General features: G+C 38.4%; 1 protein-coding gene across 11 annotated transcripts in view; it reads left to right on the forward strand.

Annotated features, from left to right (window-relative positions):
• Positions 1 to 15,296, forward strand: part of TRIM9 (tripartite motif containing 9) — a 260,580-nt gene that overhangs the window by 47,607 nt on the left and 197,677 nt on the right. For all 11 annotated transcript variants that reach the window (XM_010341083.3, XM_074393934.1, XM_074393937.1 and 8 more), the window contains exon 2: positions 2,567 to 2,671. The gene's annotated coding sequence lies outside the window, so the exon portion shown is untranslated. The remainder of the gene's footprint in view (positions 1 to 2,566; positions 2,672 to 15,296) is intronic.

Here is a 15,296-nt window from a genome sequence, read left to right on the forward strand (position 1 = left end):
AACTACAAAAAGAGTAGAAGGAAGCCTGGAAATAGGAAGTGAGAGGTGTCAAAGACAAACTACACCTGCTTGGTAATTTTGCCTAAGGCCAGTCCTAGAACATGCAACTCTTTGATGATCAAATTTGGCAGTTACCAGCAAAGGGACAACCACAACTCCAGTGACTTTCATGTGATTCTATTATGCACAAAACACGTTTGTGGTGGTAAAATGTCTCTGAAAGTGGTAAATGAAAACTATGGTCTCAAAATTGCCTCTCTACAACAAGAAAATTTGTTCCCAAACTTCTTAATTATCCTTTCTTTCATTGGAAGTTTAAACATAGAGTGTTTTTGTTTTGGTTTGGTTTGAGAAAGCCATTAGTAGTCCAGAAACAAATATGTAAAAACTGAGTTCAAGTCACTCCCATACTGCAATGTTGCAAGTTTTCATTAGTGTATCACTAAGGCAGTATGTGTTGGGTGGCAGAAAATATTAGACTTGTTTCCAAAAAAAGCACAAATTAAATACTAATTTTAAGAGACATATCCAAAAAAATTGAGTTTTTAAAAAACTAAGCCTAAATTTTCTCTTTACCCCTAAATTTTGGTAATACTCAGATATCAGCAAAATGAATTTAGCCTATATCAGCAAAAAACCTTGATGTGGTTTGGCTGTATGTCCCCATCCAAATCTCATCTTGAATTGTAATCCCCGTGTGTTGAGGGAGATATGCGGTGGAAGTTGACTGCATCATGGAGGCGGTTTCCCCTATGCTGTTCTTGTGATCCATGAGTTCTCACGAGATCTGATGATTTAAAAGCTTTTGGTAATTCACCTCCTCACACTCTCTCCTGCCACCATGCAAGATGTGCTTTGCTTCCTCTTTGCCTTCTGCCATGACTGTAAGTTTCTTGAAACCTCCCCAGCCATGCAGAACTGTAAGTCAATTAAAACTGACTTCTTTATAAATTGCCCAGTCTCAGGTAGTTCTTTTTAGCAGTGTGGGAATGGACTAATATAGACCTTGATTTTCTATCCTTTTGTTTTCAAAGGCAGTTGATTTTAGGAGCAGAAATGAACCCATAGTCTGTAGGGTCCACTCCAATATCAGTATTGTAATAGCTGTATAACTAAATTTGATGACTAATAGTTGGTATACCATTTTGCATAGTATTGGTCTATATTAGTACATTAGGGGAAAGTGGTAACGGGAGAAAAGAGGGTAGTTTATCCTTGAATTTTTTTAATCGTTATTAGATGTAAATTCATCAAAGGCAGATGATACATACTATCCATCCCGGAATCCACAGTACCTAAAATAATACCTTATATACAGATGACAGGAAATATTTATTTAATGAACTGTTAATAAGACCAGTTACTCTATAACATCCCAGAAAAAAAAAATCTAGCTCTGGATTAACCCTAAATCTAGATTTTAAAATTGTTACTTGGTTGGGAGAGGTTGCTCTTGCCTGTAATCCCAGAGCTTTAGGAGGCCAACGTGGGAGAACCACTTGAGATCAGGAGTTTGAGATCAGCCTATGCAACATAGTGAGACCCTGTTTCTACAAAAAATTATTTAAAAATTAGCCAGGCATGGTACATTTATCTACAGTTCTAACTACTTGGGAGGCTGAGGTGGGAGGATCACCTGAGCCTAGGAGTTTGAGGTTATAGTGAGCTATGATTGTGCCACGGAGTGAGACCCTGCCTCTAAAAAAATTTTTTTAATAATAATAATTTTAAAAGATTGGTACTCTATTCACAATTGTAGAAGTGAAAGAAATATTTCTAATTCCATGGGGATATGAGAAGAGGGTCAAGGTATCATCCCTGCATCTCCATCCCCTCATTGTGCCTGCCCAGCACTTGCTCAGTTCATATCAGCCTTCCCTTAGTAGGCTCTGTAGATAATTAGAGGATTTGTGTAGTCTTTTCTGGAAAAGTGATTGAGGCTGAGGTGCATGACATCATAACAGGTGCTGGAAATGAGAGACAGACCACCAAATACCCCTCAAAGAAAGTATGACCAAGACTGGCATGTATAATAGAAAGATAGGAGGCCCCCTTGGGCTGTACAGAAACAGAATATGCCCAGAGAAGCCCAAAGACTAAAGATCTCTTTACTGTTTCTGTCCTTGGGTAACCCCAAAGGAATGAGTGTTTCTCATTTATCCATAACTGGAATCATGGGCCCTTCTCTGTATTTCTCCAATGGTAAGAATTTCATAAGCTACTTGGTGATACAGTTAATTTTTGTTTAACAAATATAAGAGTACAGTAGACACCATATACTAATTAGGTGGTTTCCAAGCACTTGATCTCATTTAATTAAACTTGGCCTATGTTCTTTGGTAGAAAACATAGTTTACATATATGTCCCCATCAAATCTCATGTTGCATTGCAATTCCTATTGGTGGTGGTGGGGTCTGGTGGGAGGTGTTTAGGTCATAAAGGTGGATTCCTTGTGGCTTAGTGATGTACTCAGGATAGTGAGAGGGTTCTCGTGAGATCCTGTCGTTTAAGGTGTGTGGCACCTCCCCGTAACTCTCTCTCTTTCTCCTCTTCTCCACATGTGAGCTGCTGGGTCCTGCTTTGCATTCTACCATGATTGAAAGCTTCCTGAGGCCTCACCAGAAGCCCAGCAGATGCCTGTGCCATGTTTCCTGTACAGCCTGCAGAACTGTGAGCCAACTAAGCCTCTTTTCTTTATGAATTAGCCAATTAAACTTCTTTTCTTTATCAATTATCCAGTCTCTGGTACTTTTTTTTTTTTTTCCCCCTAGAGGCAGAGTTTCACTATGTTGCCCAGGCTGGTCTTGAACTCCTGGGCCTGAGTCAACACACCTGGCAAGGTATTTCTTTATAGCAACACAAAACAACCCAAGAACACAAGAACAGTAGATTTGGCTTATTAATTAATTAATTCAGTTAGTTGGTTAGTTAGTTAGTAGAGACAGAGTCCTAATATGTTGCGCAGGATGGTCTCAAACTCCTGGGCTCAAGCGACCCTCCTGCCTCAGTCTCTCAGAGCATGGGGATTACAGGCATGAGCCAGCATATCCAGCCAGAATTGACTTTATGTCACTTCTGTCTCTCCTATAGTTCCCCTTTCCTGAGAATACTTCACTAAGAGTCCCTAGGATCATTCAAGGAGCAAGTCTGGCTTTTCTCAGTCTCTCATTTTTTGGCAGAAATGATTTGATTCTCTTAGTCAGCTTACTAACAGTTACCTAAAATTTTGCACACAGAATTTCTTGAAAGTAAAGTTCCTCCTTTTCTGTGAAAATTCTACTCATACCAAATCCTTTCTGTTGTTGCCCCTCTGAAGTTCTTATTCTTTAGCTAAATGTGACAAATTTCCTGACAATTCCAGGCTTGACTCACTGTCTTACCTGAAGAATGTTAAAGTATTGATGGGGGAAGTTAGTCCACTCACATTTATTTTAATTAACAATACATTTAGTCATATTCTTGACTTTTTATTTTAAATTCCCCATTTTTATTATTTCCTATGTGCTATTGGTTTCTCTTTGCTTTTACTGGATGAAAGATTTTTTTCTCTTTCTTTCTCTCTATAGCAATGTATTTTTCTTTCTTTTCTTTTTCTTTCTCTCTATAGCAATGTCTTTTCTATTATGGGCCAGTTAATAAAGATTTTAGAGTTTGTCGGTCATACAGTCACTGTCATACTCCTCGACTCTGATAGTATAATGAGAAAACAGCCAACACATAAGTGAATGAACATAGGCTGTGCTTCAATAAAACTTTGCTTACCAAAGCAAGCATTGGGCCAGATTTGACCTATGGCTATAATTTACCATCCATTGCTGTACAGGACTAGAAGACTTACATCCTTCATTTTTAACAAACATATCTTGTATTTACGAAAATACACATTCAACTTCTATAACAGATAATCCAATACTATGACTTTATAAAGATAGGTTTTTTTTATATTACGTGTGAGTGATCAGGGCTTCTGTGGCAACACAATGGTCCTGGGACGCAGGATCCTTTCTTCCTGGTATTGGTCACTAAGGTAGTGCCCTCACCTGTGTCTACATCTTCATCCACATTTCAGTCAGTGCAAAGGAGGAAGGAGAAGTGGAGAACATGCTCCTTCTCTTTAGAGGCACAGCCTGGAATATGCACACATCATTTCTGTATGCGTCCCTGCAGCTAGAAGCTGGTCATAGGCCACACTTGGCCTATGACCTGGAATATGTAGACAAATTTGAAAGCCATGTACCCAGTTACAAATCATATGACTATAGAATGGAGGGGAATAGATAGTTCCAGGTATCTAGCAATCTCTGCTACAACTAAAACTTTGATTTTCTGATTTTCTATAAGAATTAATCAGAATCTATGACCCCTCATCCAATCAAAACCATTAGCATATATTAGCACATTTAAAATCCAGTTCCATTTGTAATTCTTTTATTTCTCCATCACACCCCTTATTTAAGAGATGTGACTAGGCCGGGCACGGTGGCTCACTCCTGTAATCCCAGCTCTTTGGGAGGTCGAGGCGGGCAGATCTTGAGGTCAAGAGATCGAGCCCATCCTGGCCAACATGGTGAAACCCTGTCTCTACTAAAAATATAAAAATTAGCTGGCTGTGTTGGCGCACACCTGTAGTCCCAGCTGCTCAGGAGGCTGAGGCAAGAGAATTGCTTGAGCCCAGGAGGCAGTGAGCTGAGATGGCACCACTGCCCTCCAGCCTGGTGACAGAGCAAGACTCCATCTCAGAAAAAAAAAAAAAAAAAAAAAAGAGAGATGTTACTGCCTTATTGATGGCCATTTTCTAAGGTCTGATCTCCCAACTTTCAGGTTAGTAAGACTATCTCTTTCCCTCCTATTTTATGGTGAAAGCAAAAAACAGAATATTAGAGAGTCTTAATGTTTTTGCTTTGAAAGACTTGGGTTTTAATTATGGTGGTTTACATAGAGTTTTGTGTTTAGTGGTGGACAACATGAAATGAAATGTTTGCTAATGTGATCTGACACTAAATGAAGGAACAACCCTCCACAGACAACATGTGTCAGTGAATTAATTCCCTGCAGTGGAAACTGTTCTCAGAACCTCAGTCATCATTTTCCTTTATGAATAATTTTCCATTTGTACATAAGGGTGCCTGACAGTTTGTTTACATGAACATTGGGATTAAATGCCAAAATTATTTGGCTTGGCGTCAAAACTGCCTCTATTTTTATTGTCTGCAGTGCTCTGATTCAGTGGATTTTAGTAAGTTTTTTAACAATACATGAATTTGAGTCAGAGGAACTAGAGGAAAGGCTGGGATGACACACACTTATAGGATATAAAGGGATGAGACGTCATCTATTGTTTGCCATGCCAACAACACTTAAATTAATGCCCTTTCTCCTGCAGAACTGAGTTGTTCTCATTACAATTGGGCACAAGCAATTTGGCATAACTTGGCATGTTCATTTAAGAGGTTTTAAGTCTGAAGTCATGCTTGAGTTACTCTCTTAAATTTTGTCTCACCCAAATTTTATCATCTTTCATTAGGGTCTGAGTTTTTGGAAAACTTGCTTTCTACATGGCTATTAGAGGTTTGTAGTTGGTTTTGTGGGAATATAGCTTGACCTAAGCAAAGGCAAACAAAAAATGCAGTGTTGTTGCTATAGAGGCTGGAATAATCTCCTTTACTGCATGCTTGTCCTGCTACTCTCTGATGTAAAATATTGAACCAACAATGAACTTTTTATTTTAAATTCTCCACTTTTTATTATTAAATTAAACTAAAAATTTACAGCATTGGAGTATATTAAAATTTTTTTCTTATGTGAAGAAGTAATTTGAAATCTCTCATTTAAGTCTTACTTAGTATCCCATGTGTCAGTGGAAAATCAGTATAATTTAAGCTGCATGTGGTCTCTTCCTGTTGCTAGAGGTAGAGTCTGCGGTGTAGGTTACTGAAAGTGAAAAACTGCCACCCTGGAGTTCATCACCTATTTCTATGTGCTAAAGTGGAAACTAAATTCTATTCTATAGGCAAGTCCTTGTTAGGTTTTACTTTGAAGCGATAGATGTAAAGCAAATGACTCCACGTTAATTTGGGGAAAGCCCTGAACCACTGAAATAATACAAATATAGATTATTCAGACCACGATGTTTTTATTCGGTGTAGTAATAGGAATTTGCTATGTTTTTAGCTAGACTTTGTCCTTGAAGAAGTGTCTTTTCTCCAAATATATATGTGGACTAAAATGAATATTGTCCCAAAGGGTTAATTATTTAAGACTGAATACCTCAGACTTTGGTTAACATGTTGCATGTTACTTACCAAGATTGCCTTGTAGTAGAGGGAATGGGGCATCAAACCATACTGAATTTTCTCCATCAGTGGTGTTAGGGTGGAAAAAAAGGGGGGACTTTGTACTGAGAGAAGAATTCTTTGTCTCTGAATGGCTGAGAAGGATGGAGAACTAGGCTCTTGGGAGAAAGAGCATGGCTATCCTATTTGTGGGACCTTAAGCAGGTGACTGTATATGGTAACCTATAGGGAAACTGTGGAGGAGTGTCATGTATTTGCTCTATTTAACGTTTTAATTTCAGAATTTCCCAAACTTCTTCAAATGAGGAACTCCTTCATTGTGCGACATGTGTTAATATGCCGCAGAATACCCTTCTGAAGAATACACCATGAGGAGTGGTGTCAGCCAGTCCTCCTCCTAGCATGCATCAGAGTCACCTAGGTGGATTGTTAGAACTTACATTGCTGGCCTTGTCCCCAGAGTGCCAGTTTCAGTAGGTCTGAGGTAGACTTGTGGATTTGATTTTCCAAAACATTCCTGGGAGCGTGCTGCTGCTGCTAGGTCCAGGAACCACACTTGAGAATGAATCACATACTGAAATAGTAAGGTTCTTCATTTGTCTTCCTAGAGTAACACAAATCAAATCAAGAAGTAGTCGTGCACTTATACCACAGGCAGGGCATACAGGGTCTGTGCTGTCCCAGAAACACAAAGATACCCTAATGAAGAGGATCCCAGAGGCAAAATTTAAAAATACAGTCACCACTCAGAGCAAGAAGGTTTTAAAAAATCAGTAAGAATGCATGACATTATCCAGGCTCCCTGGTTGTTTTGACCATTTAAATATTCAAGAGTGCTTTTGTTTCAAGCGTAAAATAATTAAGAGAAGGTGGGGTTTTACTCATTAATATTAGCTCTAGTGAATTTTCTGGTATCTTGCAACCTCAAGAGCCATTTGGGCATGTTGGTTTATGTTATCCCAGGAGTTCAACATCTAGTCAATTAAATCTGAAGAAACCTAGTCATTGAATGATTTGGAATGTATAACAATAAACAACTGGTTTTGTTGATTGCTTTGGCTGAATTGATTAAGTTCCTCAGAGAAATAGTAGAAACACTTCAGTTTGTATGACAGCTTTACATTTTTTGCTTTCCAGTAATTATAGTTTCAGTCGAGCCAACACTTTCAAAGGAAATACTGTGCAATGTTCTGAATTGATATCTCATTTACAATATATTATTATCTTCATTACATTTATCTGAAATAGGGAATTAGCAAAAACAAAAGTACATTAGAGTAGATGAGTTGCCTGTCCCCAGCCAAAGTTCATCTAGAGAGAAAAACATGCACACATTAACTACTTCTATATCTGTGAGGTGATTTTAAAATGATATGCATTATCAGCCTACAAATTCAAATATGCTTCATTCTAAGTTATTCTAGGCATTGCCTCTTGGTGCAGCAGCATATGGCAATGAACTTGAAGAAAATGTCAAGGTCACTCATTCTGTGTTTCAAAGGCTTATGGAACTACCCATCTGTCTGTCTTCTTGTAATGTATATCTTATGAGTATGGTAACCCAGAACTTATGCCACTTATGTATCCTAATATAATGGGCCTAACTGATTGTGGTCCTAATGAATGTACCACCTTCATTTATACCAAGGCCACAATTCCCATGGCTCCCCTGAGCCAATGACTGAGCACAATGAAGACACAAATACAATTCCATTCCTGTGAGACACAAGTGTTCTTGATATGATATGAATATGCTGCCTCCTCCAAAATTAATGTTGAAACCTAATCACCAATATGATGGTATTGGAAGATAGGGAACCTGCAAGATGATTAGGTTATAAGGGGCTCTTCCCTTGTGATTGGATTAGGGCCTTATAAAAAGGGCTTGTGGTGTGGGCTTGCTCTCTTTTGCTCTTCTGCAATATGAGGACACAACAAGAAGGTCCTTACCAGGCACCAGATTCTGGTGCCTTAATCTTGGACTTCCCATCCTTCAGAACCATGAGGAAATAAATTTCCTTTTTTAAATAAATTACCCAATCTCAGATGTTCTGTTATAGCAGCACAAATGGACTAAGTCTGTCTTCCAGTGGGTACTTTGGCTTAAGAACTGCCCAGTGGCCTTGCTGCCACAGGGGTCAGACTTTTATTTCTATATGAAGGCACTTTCTGCCTGCTCCTGGTCTCTCCAAATTTATTGTTCACCTGCATTACTTCCTGCATCTCAAAAGACTCAAATTAACACAATGACCATGATTCTTATAGCAGCACACAAAACAAAATCAAGATAACCTTTAGTTTTCAAATATATTTTAAGTAACAGGAAAAATGTTGGTCATAAAGTTAAAAAAAAAAAAAGAAAAAAGAAAAATTTGAAAGTTTAATGGTTTTCTAGTCAGAGACACAAATTAAATGCAAAACCAGTTGATGTTTTCTGATGTTTTATCCTTTGTACTTGACATGTCAAAAATTCAAGGTAACACATTGCTGTAATTGAGTCTGCTTGTCCTGATAATGCATCTCCCCATTCAAAGATTGATAGAGAGTCATTGAAAACTGTCTTACATGTAAAAATTTATAACCTTTGGTTACTCTTACTAGTATATTTTAGGTTATCTTACTTGCTTCTTTTTCCCGTAGGAAAATCATATGGTAACTGTGTGGATGTTATTTTAAAAATAAAAATCACCACCTAGTTTCAGCACTCAAAGATACATAATTATCACAGTTACCATTTTAGTATGCTTCTGTTTTCTCCGTGTCTGTGTGTGTGTGTGTGTATTTACACAGTTAAGGTAATACTACATATACAAATTTGATATTCTGCTTTTCCTATGGCATTAAGATTTTTTAGTAGAGTACTTTATATGATTGCACACTATTCTATTGTATAACTATACCATTATTTACTTAACTATTCCTTTGTTATCTACATTTAGATAATTTCTGGCTGTTATAAACAGCCCATAATGAATACTTTTTTATTTTTGAGGTGAAGTCTTGCTCTGTCACCCAGGCTGGAGTATAATGGTGCCATCTTGGGCAACTGCAACCCCCCTACTCCCGGATTCAAGCAATCCTCCTGCCTCAGCCTCTTGAGTAGCTGGGGTGACGGTTGTGTACCATCAAGCCTGGCTAATATTTTGTATTTTTAATATAGACAAGGTTTCACCATGTTGGCCAGGCTGGTCTTGAACTCCTGACCTCAAGTGATCTGCCCACTTTGGCCTCCCAAAGTGCTGAGATTACAGGTGTGAGCCACCACGCCTGGCCTGAATATTCTTATATGTAAAACTTTACTCTACATTTTATAATTTTTTTCTTTATGTCGGTCCTTAGATTAGAAGTGCTTCCTGGCTTTCTAATAAGTCTGCAGTTTGGGAAGAATCAACAGGCTTACTCCCCATATCTACACAGCATGTTGTTAGAAAGACACGGACTTAGGAGTCAGAAGACTCACTATTCGACTGACTACCTGTGTGCCTTAAGCAAACCTCTTTATGACAGTGTCCACAAGTGCACAATCAGGGGGCTGAATCAGGTAATCCCTCTCATCCTGTCCATGTTTAATATCTTGGATTTGCTTAGGGGACCTGTCTCCTATCCAGTGCCATCATTTTTATATGCCCTTAGGGCTGTATAGACAACAGGAATACCACTGGTAATAGATCTAGGATATTACTATGCTTTATGCGCCAAAGAACACTCAACATTATATTGGAATGTGGTTTGTTCTGTGACTCTCCACCTCATATAACTTACTGTCTGTGTGTTTTTAAATTACCTTTGGTTCCTAAGTGCTGTGAAGTATAGCAGTTATATTACAGCCATGTAAACCTGCTCACTGAGCCTTCTAATATTAACTCAAAGCTAAATAACTGTGTTCCCTGCATTTACATCTGGCTCAATCATCGTAAAATGACTCTATTAAGTGTTTCTCCGTGCATGTCCTTGTGCCAGGAATTGAATTACAAAGTCATTATTTTTTGATGTTAAGGAATTTCCAACTGAAGAGCCACAGTGCTTTAAGGGGAGGTGTAAAGGACAAAGAGGCATCTGAGGAACCAGTCTGAACCTCAGTGCCTGCCGAGGGCTGCCCCTCTTGGGATGTTGGGAAAGAAGATCTCTGAGAAATTCCGAATTTAAAGAGGCTGGAGCTGGTGCAATATCATGTGCCTCAGAGAAAAGAGCTGTGAAGAAAATGGGATTTGGAAGCTTCTCAAATGAAGTAGCAAGGCTTAGAGTTTGCCATAGAAAGAACATTTCAAGATCTGGGACCTAAATATATGAAAATTTCTCCCTGATAAAGGGGGAAGCAGAGCCAGCTGATGTTTCACGGAATGAAAAAGGAGCTGCAGAATAAGCATGACAATAATTTAGGAAAGGGGGGCCTTAGCAAAGGACAGTACAAACATTTCATGGGAGTTAGTGTGGAGAATTAAGGCTAAGCACTGAGGTAAGCTAAAATGCTTATATGAAAAAATACAGTTACTGCCAGTTGCACTAGATCTCTAATTAGGTCCCCCTTAATTGCTTTTGATAACAATCACTCCTTATGAAATACTGTAGATCTGGCTATTTGCTCATACATATTGTAAACACTACCTGGATTTGCCATCAAGTACTCCATTAAAACTTTGGGGAAATATAGGGAAAATTCAGCCTCTCCTCTAAATGGATTTGAAGTAAAGGGAGTGGGTTGTTGAGTTTTGAAAAGGTTAATATTAATCAGTTAATGCCAGGCTACGATATGTTTTCTGAATAAGCATATTCTTTATAGACTAACAAGTATTTGCATACCATGCTATGCATACATGAATTTTAGTAACCTGAATTCTAGCCCAGAAGAGCCTTATAAGGTTTGGGCTCTCCTGACAGCAAAACCTAGATAAGTACTGGGGTGTGATAGTTAAATTGGGAGGAGATCCCAGGAAACAGGAGTGAGATGGCTAAGAGTGTGAGACAGAGCAGGAGAAAGGCCAATGTGGGGTGACTTGTAACTGCTGTGGACATCAGGGACTCAGTCCCACACAGACCCCTAAAGGAACTGTGGAGAATGTGCCTCAGAATGTTCCACTGAAGAACAGAGAAACTAGAGAGTTTATTTGCTAACTTCTGTTACTCATTCATTGAAAACTAAAGTTAGCCCCTGTATCAATCAGCATTCTCTAGAGAAACAGAACTAACAGAGGGGGGAAAATTATGTGTGTGTGTGTGTGTGTGTGTGTGTGTGTGTGTGTGTGTTGTGTGTGTATGTGTTCTTAGTCCATTTGTATTGTCGTAAAGGAATATATGAGCCTGGGTAATTTATAAGAAAAGAGGTTTATTTGGCTCATGGTTCTGCAGGCTGCATAACTAGCATGCTACCAACATCTGCTTCTGGGGAGAGACTTAGGAATCTTCCAGTCATGGTGTAAAGTGAAGAGGTAGCAAGTGTCACTTAGTGAGAAAGGGAGCAAGAGAGGAAAGGAGTTTCCAGGCTCTTTAACAATCAGTTCTCTTAGGAACTAATAGAGGGAGAACTCACTCATTATCATGAGGACAGTCCCAAGCTATATATGAACAATCCACCCACATGACCCAATACCTCACACCAGGTCCTACCTCCAACATTAGGGATCAAATTTAAACATTTTATACATATATATATATGTATGTATAGTTTGAATATATATACATATACATATACATATATATGTATATACACATATATATGTGTATATATTACATGTTATATATATAATACATGTGTATATACACATGTAATATATGTGTATATACATATATGTAATATATATGTAATATGTATACACACATATACACATATGTATTGTATATAAGTATATGTACACACATATGCATACAAAAGGAGATTTATTATGGGAATTGGCTTACACAATTATAGAGGATGAGAAGTTTCATGATTTGCTGTCTGTAAGCCAGAGAACCCAGAAAGCTGATAGTGTCATGTAATTGAAGTCTGAAAGCTTGACAACCAGGCACTCCAATGTCCAAGGACAGAGAAGATGCCTCAGCTCAAGGATAGACAGAGAGAATTCACCCTTCCTCTCCCTTTTTGTTTTATCTGGGCTTTCAGTGGGTTGATGATGCCCACCTATGTTGGAGAGGGTTGATCGTTTTACTCAGTCTCCTGGTTCAAATGCTATTTTTTTTTTCTGGAAATACTGTCACAGACATATTTGAAAATAATGTTTATCCAGCTATCTGGGCATTCCTTAGCCCAGTCAAGTTGAGATATAATATTAACCATCACAGTTCTCTGAAACTTTAAAATCCCCATGCTTCCAGATTTTATCTGTAAAGAATGAGTGAATATTGAAGAATGTCATAAAGTAAAAATACTCAGTCTGTGCTGGGATCAGATGGGCTAAAGGGGCATGGTCCTTAAGCCTACAAGGAACAGCCACCATTGACTATTCAGTGATACCAGTGCCTCGCTCACTGGTGCATTACTGTTGTCTTAGTAAAAGGACTGTCTCCTGAACCTTCCTGGGAACATAGGTATTTGTTAAGTTCTCTGCTATCATATAATAAACCAATTCTGATGTGCCCTTTTACTCTTCTCTCCATACTTCGTCTCCTTTATTATAAATTGTCATCATGTCCAAGCACCAAAGAACCCAGCCAGCATCCTACTAATTGTCCTTGCCAGGGAGTTAAATCCTGAGTCATGGGAGGGTACTCCCAGGTCAATAAATGCCCCTATATATAACTTTAAATTCCACCTTAATTTGTCCAACTCTGTCAAAATCCAGTCCCACATATATTCTGAGGTTCCTGCCAGTACATATTGGTAAGATCCCGCAGTGTTTTCAGAAGAAAGCTGGCTGTTCCTGCGCAGGGAGTGCTTGGGTTGTGCTGAGACATTATTCTAATTATTAATCCAGTGGTAATGATAGTAGGTGGGGGTCGATCTGGAAAAGGACAAGCATCATCTTACATCTCAGGTCTTGGTGTCATGTCTTGGCAAAGAGGGCGACCCGTCTTTAGCAAGGTAGGGAAGAATGCTTCTCCTAACTTGGTGGAATATAGGGTTTGTGGTACTGTGTTTGGGAGGCTCTTTGCAGAGGAGTAAAGCATTCACAGCATCAAACAGCTGTTAATCTAGGGTCTTTTTCACAATAAAGAAGACCTTGTTCACTTGCCCCTGGCATACCTCAGGTGGTAGCAGGAGAAAGTTGTCAAAAAGCAGCAATAGAAACCTTTCCAAGGGAGCTGTCTAATTAGGACTCAATCTAGAATGTTTGCTTTATGTGGAACTTGAAAAGAAATAGCTTCTAGCTAGCTGATTTCAACTATGTGTTAGGATAGGATGAGTGTTAGGATAGGCCAATATGGATATGATGAATTGAATGAAGAGGGAACCACATGTACTCATCAAAAAAGAATCCAGAAACGTATTTGTACACCCATATTCATAGCAGCAGCATTATTCACAGCAGGCAAGGGGTAGAAGTAACACAAATTTTCATTGATGAATGTGAATGGGTAAATAAAATATGATGTATACATATAATGGAATATTATTCAGCCTTAAAAAGGAAGGAAATATTCCAGTAATCCCAATTCTGCATATATATCCCAAAGAATTGAAAGCAGGTTCTCAAAGAGATATTTGTACATCCATGTTCATAACAGCACTATTCACAATAGTTAGAAGCAATCGAAATGCTGAGTCAATGGAGTCTTCTAAATATACAATCATGTTGCCTGCAAATAGAGACAATTTGACTTTCTCTTTTCCTAATTGAATGCCCTTTATTTATTTTTCTTGCCTGATTGCCCTGGCCAGAATTTCCAATATTATGTTGAATAGGAGTGGTGAGACAGGGCAGCCTTGTCTTGTTCTGGTTTTCAAAGGGACTGCTTCTAGTTTTTGCCCATTCAGTGTGATATTGGCTGTGGTTTTGTCATCAGTACCTAGGTTATTGAGAGTTTTTAGCATAAAGGGCTGTTGAATTTTGTCAAAGGCCTTCTCTGCATCTTTTGGGATAATCATGTGGTTTTTGTTTTGGTTCTGTTTACGTGAGGGACTATGTTTATAGATTTGCATATGTTGAACCATCCTTTCATCCCAGGGATGAAGCCAACTTGATCATAATGGATAAGCTTTTTGATGTGCTATTGGATTTGGTTTGCCAGTATTTTAGTGAGGATTTTTGCATCAATGTTCATCATGGATATTGGCTTGAAATTTTCTTTTTTAGTTGTGTCTCTGCCAGGTTTTTGTATTAGGATGATGTTGGTCTCATAAAATGAGTTAGGGAGGGTTCCCTCTTTCTCTATTGTTTAGAATAATTTCAGAAGGAATGGTACCAGCTCCTCTTTGTACCTCTTGTAGAATTCGGCTGTGAACCCATCTGGTCCCAGACTTTTTTTTTGGTTGGTAGGCTATTAATTGCTGCCTAAATTTCAGACCTTGTTATTGGTCTATTCAAGGATTCGACCTCTTCCTGGTTTAGTCTTGGGAGGGTGTAAGTATCCAGGAATTTATCCATTTCTTCTAGATTTACTGGTTTATTTGCGTAGAGGTGTTTATAGTATTCTATGATTCTAGTTTTTATTTCTGTAGGATTGATAGTGATATCCCCTTTATCATTTTTTATTGCATCTATTTGATTCTTCTCTCTTCTTTTCTTTATTAGTCTGCCTATCGGTCTATCTATTTTGTTGATCTTTTCAAAAAACGAGTTCCTGGATTTATTGATTTTTTTGAAGGGTTTTTTGTGTTGCTAACTCCTTCAGTTCTGCTCTAATCTTAGTTATTTCTTGCCTTCTGCTGGCTTTTGAATTTGTTTGATCTTGCTCTTCTAGTTCTTTTAACCATGACATTAGGGTATCAATTTTAGATCTTTCCTCATTTCTCTTGTGGGCATTTAGTGCTATAAATTTCCCTCTCCACACTGCTTTAAACATGTCCCAAAGATTCTGGTACATTGTATCTTCATTCTCTTGGTTTCAAAGAATATCTTTATTTCTGC

This window comes from Saimiri boliviensis, chromosome 2 (assembly GCF_048565385.1).
Source record: "Saimiri boliviensis isolate mSaiBol1 chromosome 2, mSaiBol1.pri, whole genome shotgun sequence".
Taxonomy (NCBI): domain Eukaryota; kingdom Metazoa; phylum Chordata; class Mammalia; order Primates; family Cebidae; genus Saimiri; species Saimiri boliviensis.